General features: G+C 13.9%; 18 annotated features.

Annotated features, from left to right (window-relative positions):
* Nucleotides 1–8: 8 nt before the first annotated feature.
* Nucleotides 9–63: a microsatellite.
* Nucleotides 22–78: a microsatellite.
* Nucleotides 50–79: a microsatellite.
* Nucleotides 56–131: a microsatellite.
* Nucleotides 91–129: a microsatellite.
* A 105-nt stretch (nt 132–236) lies between the features above and the next one.
* Nucleotides 237–288: a microsatellite.
* Nucleotides 289–1,006: 718 nt separating this feature from the next.
* Nucleotides 1,007–1,076: a microsatellite.
* Nucleotides 1,041–1,094: a microsatellite.
* A 91-nt stretch (nt 1,095–1,185) lies between these two features.
* Nucleotides 1,186–1,210: a microsatellite.
* A 105-nt stretch (nt 1,211–1,315) lies between these two features.
* Nucleotides 1,316–1,371: a microsatellite.
* Nucleotides 1,372–1,494: 123 nt separating this feature from the next.
* Nucleotides 1,495–1,535: a microsatellite.
* Nucleotides 1,536–1,694: 159 nt separating this feature from the next.
* Nucleotides 1,695–1,767: a microsatellite.
* Nucleotides 1,696–1,747: a microsatellite.
* Nucleotides 1,712–1,785: a microsatellite.
* Nucleotides 1,714–1,781: a microsatellite.
* Nucleotides 1,753–1,782: a microsatellite.
* Nucleotides 1,786–3,752: 1,967 nt separating the features above from the next.
* Nucleotides 3,753–3,797: a microsatellite.
* Nucleotides 3,798–5,062: 1,265 nt separating this feature from the next.
* Nucleotides 5,063–5,115: a microsatellite.
* Nucleotides 5,116–7,122: the final 2,007 nt, after the last annotated feature.

Below are 7,122 nucleotides of genomic sequence, written 5' to 3'. Positions count from 1 at the left end.
AAATAATATAATTATTAATTAAATTATTTTTAATTATATTTAAAATATTTATTTATATATTTATATTTATTATATTTATTTTGATATTACTTTTTTTTTATAATATATTTTTTTTTTCTATATTTTTTTATTAAAATATTATTCTATTATAATGTTAAAATTAAATAATTACGTAATTTAATAAAAAAATTTTTTTAAAATATTATTATTATTTATAAATAAAATTGCTAATATATATTTTTATATATATTTTTTTTTTTTAATTTTTCATAATCTTTATTTTTTTTTTTAAAGCCTAATTATTAAAAAGCTTATCATTTTCCATTATACTTTTATTATTATTTAAAATATTACAATTATAAAAAAAAAAAAAAATTATTTAATTTTTTTATTACAAAATTTTTAATTATTTTGACTCTAAAATTAAAAACAAACACTGTTTTTTTATAATTATTATATATTATAAAAATTGCATAAATCCTTTAAAAATGTTATTTATATTATTATTGTAATAATTTCTCTAAAATTTATTATTAAACCTATAATATATTTTTATTTAGAATAATATATTTATTATGTACATATTTTTATTTTTCATACTAAATTATTTATTTATTTTACTAAAACTATGCTTTTTTTTGTATTTAAGCCAAATTTAATATTCTTAATTCTTAAAAATATTCTGTTTTCTTCTTATAAAATTTGAGAAATAAATATGACTATTGCTATTTTAATTGTTAATTTCTTAAAAAAATTATATTAGAAATATAATTTATTAATTATTTTATTATTTTTTATGTATATTTTAAAAAATATAATTAATAAAGAGATTCTATTAACTAATTATTTTTTTAATTTTAAAAATGTTCTTCTCCAATTCCTAATTTTAAGATATATTTGATTTGAAAAAAAAAAATTAAATAAAAAATAATTATTTAAATACCTATATTTTTAAATAGATTTATAAAAACAATATATAATTAAAAGAAATATATATACAAAAGTAAAATTTTTAAAGAAAATATTTACAATATTTGTATAAATATATTTTACTAAATTTTTAAATAAAATATTTTTTATATAAATTTTGAAATTTATAAGCCAAAAAATTATTAGTATTTAAATATAATCTTACGTATATTAATATAAGAAATATAAAATATATGTCTTAATAAAATTGCTATATTAAATTATTTTTAAATTATTTTTATATAAATGAATAATTAAAAATAAAATTAAAAAATAAAAAAAATCTATATATTTAATAAATAAGATTAAGTTAAACAGAAAGTTTAAAAAAAAATATATAATTAATTATTAAAGTTTTATAAAAATAGTATTAAATTTGAATAAATATATTAAAGCTTTTAAAGCAATTTTCAAAAAAAAAATGTATTAAATTTAAATTTGATTAAAATAAAAATATTATATTAATAGGTATAATAATTAAATACATTTAAAAAAAAAGTTAAAATTTTTTATTAAGATTATCTAAAAAATTAAAATAAATAAAATAAAAATTATAAAAAAAAATATAATTTTAAATTTAAAAATATTATAATTTTTTAAACTTTTAATATAAATTAAATAAATATAAATATATATAATAATTTTTATTATTTTAAATAATTATATATATTTTTATTTTTATTTAATAATGTTTTCATATTATACATTTTCTTATTATATTTTTAATTTTTTATTTTAAATCAATATTTTTTTTTTTTTATATATATATTTTTTTTTTAATATTTTATTTTATTTTTATTTATCTTTATTTTTTTACTAATTATATACAATATTATAATTTAGGTAAAACAAATCTATTTACAAAAGATAAATTAGATTAATTTAAAAACTATTTTAATATTTTTATGGTTTTTCATTATATTTTATTTTAATTTAATAACATATTTAAAAAATTTATTCTTTTACATAATATAAATACGAGTTTAATAAAATTAATATTGAAATTATAGAGAAAAGAACATATATTTGAATTTTATTAATGAGAATATTTAATTCTTTTATAACAAGTATATTTTAATTGTTTTTGAAAGTTCCTAATATAATATAAAAATTATGAAACATCTTCATTTGTATATTTATATAAAATAATAATATTAATAAATAATTTTTATTTATAATATTACAATATTATTTTATTAAATTTATAAATAATTAGAAAATAATTAAGAATGATTTTTTAATATATATTACTTGTTCAAAATATTTCTGTAATTTTATTTTTTAAAAACTAAATCAAGAAATTATTAATATTTAATAATCATTATAAATAATAATTTTTAATTAAATTTTAAAATAAAAAACAATATAATTATAATCAAAATAAAAATACAAATAATAAAAAATATATATAATTATAAATAAAATTTTAATTTTAAATATTTTTTAATAAAATATAAATGCTATATTGAGTAATAATATTTCTTTATAAAAAATTTAATTATTAAAGTTGTCAATTTTAATATTTTTTTTTATATATGTTCATTAAAAAATTTTCTAAATTAAGAATATTAAATAACTATATTTTAATCCTATAATATTTATTATTAATTTGATTAGAAACATATTACATAATTAGTTTATATTTAATAAATGCAGAAACAATTTAATAAATAAGAATATCAAAAAAAATTATTAGAAAATAAAAAGGTAACCAATTATTGTATTCTTTATAAAATTTATTTTAAATACTAATACAGATAATGTAAAAGCAAATTATGATTATAGAAAAAAAAAAAATAGAAATAAAATATTTAATTATTCTTTTATTCAATTTATATATACTTTCTATTAAAATAATTAATAAGTTAATACTTAATAATAATAAATAATTAGCTAAGATTATAAAGACAGTTTTTAAATTATTAAATAAAAAATAATTAGCAGTAAGAAGAATAATATATTTCACATATTATTAAGTTATTCTAAAAGGCCTACTTAAAAATTAATTAAAAAAAATAAATATTTAAATTAATTCATGTAAACTTATAATTTAAACAATTTGACTTTATTTAAAAAAATTTTAAGCAATAAAAGATTCATTTTCCTAATAATAAACAGAAATTGTATTATTTGTTTGTAATAAAGAGTTATTTTTAGTAAATAAATTTTGATTTAATATCCCTTTATAGCTATTATTAACTAATTTTTATTTTATCTTTTTAATATTTTTCACTATCATTTACATTTTTTTAATATTTATTATCATTTTTCAGATCTTTATTTATTTACTAGTTTTGTTATTTTTACAATTGATTTAAACTAGATTAATGTTTTTTTCTTTTATAAAAAGTATTTTTTTAAGGTTTAGCCTTATTATTTTTCAGATCTTAGATTTTATCCTAATCGTTTTGAGTTTATATGCCATCTTCTTATTTATTTTATTATAAATCATATTTAGCTTATTTTTAAGGAGATAATTTACTAATTTTATGTCTAATAAATGTTTCCATCTTATCTTCTGTTAGCAATTAATTACATAATTTTTATTAATTTTCAGTTATTGGTTTATTATTATTATTATTTTCTATTGTATTAGATTAGACTTTTAATGGTATTATTTTTTATAGTTTTTATAATTTTTTAGATTCTGACTATTTTAAATTCAATGAACCTAATAAATTGATTGATTATATATATTTTTTTTTTTTTATTATGATATTTTAATATTAAAATTAATCTAAGAGTTGGGTTTCAAATTACTAATTACTCTAGCAAAATTCTTTATTTTTAAAATTTAAATAAAAAATTTTAAAAAATTAAATAAAAAAAAATATGTATATAATAAAAAAATAGATTTTTTTTAATAACAATTAATTCTGTAAAACTATTTGTTAAATTATTATTTTCAAATAAAATTGTTAAAAAAATATTTTTATATATATAAAAAAATAAATATTTTCTTATTATAAATAATATTTTTTTAAAAAATACTTATTTTTTAATTCTGAGTTTATAAAAAATTTTAGCTTTGTATTTGAAAAATCTGTTAATCTTTTTTTAAAATATTATCTAATTATTTATTTCGTTCTTCATCTTTAATGTTCTTTTTAAAAATAATTTCTGTGATTTAATTTCTTTTTATTGTGCTTTATTACATTTTTTAGTATTCAATATTATCTATTTATTATAAATATATAAATTAAATTATATATATTATAGTAGTAGCAAATAAAGTCCACAAAGAAGCATAAAAATACCAATCGTTTATTCGAATCACTTTAAATATTCCATTTATGTCATTAACAAGAGTTGATAATCCTTGAGTTTTGCATTAACATACAAATTATTAAATTTTATTTTAGTCATTAGTATAATATAAAAGTATGCAATCTTTAGAAACCCATTTGCCTTAAATATTTTATATGCAAATATAATCACCTACATTATTTACTGCTTAAGATAAATTATAAACGTTGGATGAAAAAATATCAATTTTTATTTATTATTAATTAGATACAAAAGTTATTTCCTTTTCATTTATGATAAAAGGATGATTCTTCAAGTAAGGGAAGTTTTCATCATAATTTATTACAGAAGAAGGATATTTTAAATAATTTATATAGTATTCTAGAGTTTTTTAGTTTTTATCATAGTGTTCATTTTAAAATGGTTTTAAATATTATTTTTAAAAAACATTATATGTTATTGTTTGAGTAGAAATTATATTTAGAACATTTATAGGATTCTCATTTGAAATCAAAAACATATTCAAAGTTTACGATATCATTTTCATTATTTACATGTATTATTTATCTAATAATAAATTTTATTTATGAAAAAACGATTCTCTATCAACTTATTAAATATTTTAAATTATTTATGCTTATAATATAAGAGTAAAAAAAATTTTCATATTATTTTATGTCAGAAATTACTATATTTTTAATTACTTTTTATTAATCATTTATTATTTATTCAATATTTTAATAAATTGTTAGATTTAATTCAAAACCTCAAATAAAATATTAATATATAATTATATAAACTAAGAATCTGTTTGCAGTTATAGGACACTCACATGATTAATAATATCATAAATAATCATATTGTAATAAATAATTTTATTTTAATTTAAATTATTTTATTATGTTTAAGTAAACCAATTAGTTATAAATATGTAATATGAAGAACTATCTTAACTATATTGGCTTACTGTAATTTATTAAGTTATATTTCTTGTTCCTTCTTTTGAGTCTTATATTACTCCCATAATTAAGGATGCGCCAAAAGGTAAAACAGTTTCAATATTATTATTTGGTGAGAAGTCAGATAATAAATGCCTATGAATATATTATGCGTTTAATAATTCATTATTATAATCATCTTTATTTTTATAAAAATATAAAGAATAAGATAAAGGTTAATCAGTATCAATACATCCATTTATTGAAAAGAAATATTTACTTTACATATTACTAACTTCAAAATTTACAGCTTATTCAAAAAAACAATTTGTTGGAGGTAGGTTAGCATTTAAAGAATAAGAAATTAATGTTGGTATTATAAAATTTAGATTTCTAACTGAAAACATTAATTCAAATTTATTTTAATTTTAAAAGTCAAAAAATAATTCCCAAATTTAAAATCTAAATTATTTCTAATTTATTGATATTATACTTACTTATTAATTCTAATATAAAATAACTCCTGTAATTATTAAGTTATCAACATTTGTATCTCCTTGATAATCAAATTAAGCAAATATTACTTAATTTAAATTTATTGTATTTTAAGTATTATTAATAGAAATAGTAATATTAACAGGAGGAATAGTATAATCAACCATTAAAATTGTTATCTAATGAAATGTTGTTACTCCATTTTTGTTCTTGATAATTTAAATTAATATTATTAATAAGCCTATAAGATATTCTTTTATATGCTAATTTATAAGTTTTATGTAATTGGAGAAACAATTAAATTATTTGATGTATCTTTACAATCATTTCCAGTACTGAGGTTGATACATTACCAGTTTATATTTATTCCATAATTAGTTGCTTTTAATTAAATTTTTTCACTTGAAGATAAATTAGAATCATCTACTATTGCTTAGAGATCAAAACTTTAAGAATGTTATTATTATCTATTTCCTCCTAAAATTTAAACTGAAGGAAGATTAGAAAGAACTTATATTGGGAATAATATTTATTGAGTAATTTTAGGATTAGATTTTAAAGAAATAATAATTTATATATTATTTGTTGTATTCACTTTCATAATAAAAGGTTAAATTTAAAATTAAAATTAAGTTTCTTAAATTTATTATGTAAAATCAATGTTTAATTATTCAGTTAAATTGTCATTTTATTTTATTTATACTTCATAAAAATTATCATATTGATAAGATATTTTACCATCAGCTTCACATTATAAAATATTAAAATTAACAACTATATTCACTAAATTACTTCTATAAATTTAATTTGGGTTAGATTTTACTTTTATGTCTATTAAAGTGTCTGATAAAGTTTATATTATTACATTTGCAGTTGCTGTTTGGTTAAACTAGGTAGCTACATCTACTTAGAATTAGTATTATCCTTATTTTTTCAGTTATAAAGGTGGAATTTTCAAAACAAATTAGTTATTTTATTATTAGATTTAAGTATTTATTTAAGTTATTTCATTTGCTGTATTTACATTAGAAGAAACAAGCGTCCAATTAATTTATTTTAACATTCTATTTCCACAATTAGAAACACTAGATATTCTTATTTATGCTTATTAACATATCAAAATAGGACTTGTTTAAGTTAACTCTATAATTGGATTTGTGTCTAAAATTACTTTTCCAGTTATTTATTAAAGAAAATCAGGGCAATAATATCCATTGTTTGTTAGTTTGAATACACCAGGTTTTATTTTTATTATATCATCCTTATTAATAGTACTAACAGTATCAAGTATAACTGTAAGTGTTTTTTAAGATTTATTAAAAGAGCACAAAATATTTCCTTATAATTTAGAAGAAACAAAAGCTTAATCCAATGCTTCTATACAAAGTTAATTAGTAAATTATAATTAAGAAGAATAATCTTATAAATTAGTAAGAAGTAGTTAAATTTCTAAATTAGTAAAATAATTATCAAA

Source organism: Ichthyophthirius multifiliis (assembly GCF_000220395.1).
Source record: "Ichthyophthirius multifiliis unplaced genomic scaffold scaff_1120509251204, whole genome shotgun sequence".
NCBI classification, from domain to species: Eukaryota; Ciliophora; class Oligohymenophorea; order Hymenostomatida; genus Ichthyophthirius; species Ichthyophthirius multifiliis.
This window is presented reverse-complemented; position numbering and strand designations above follow the sequence as displayed.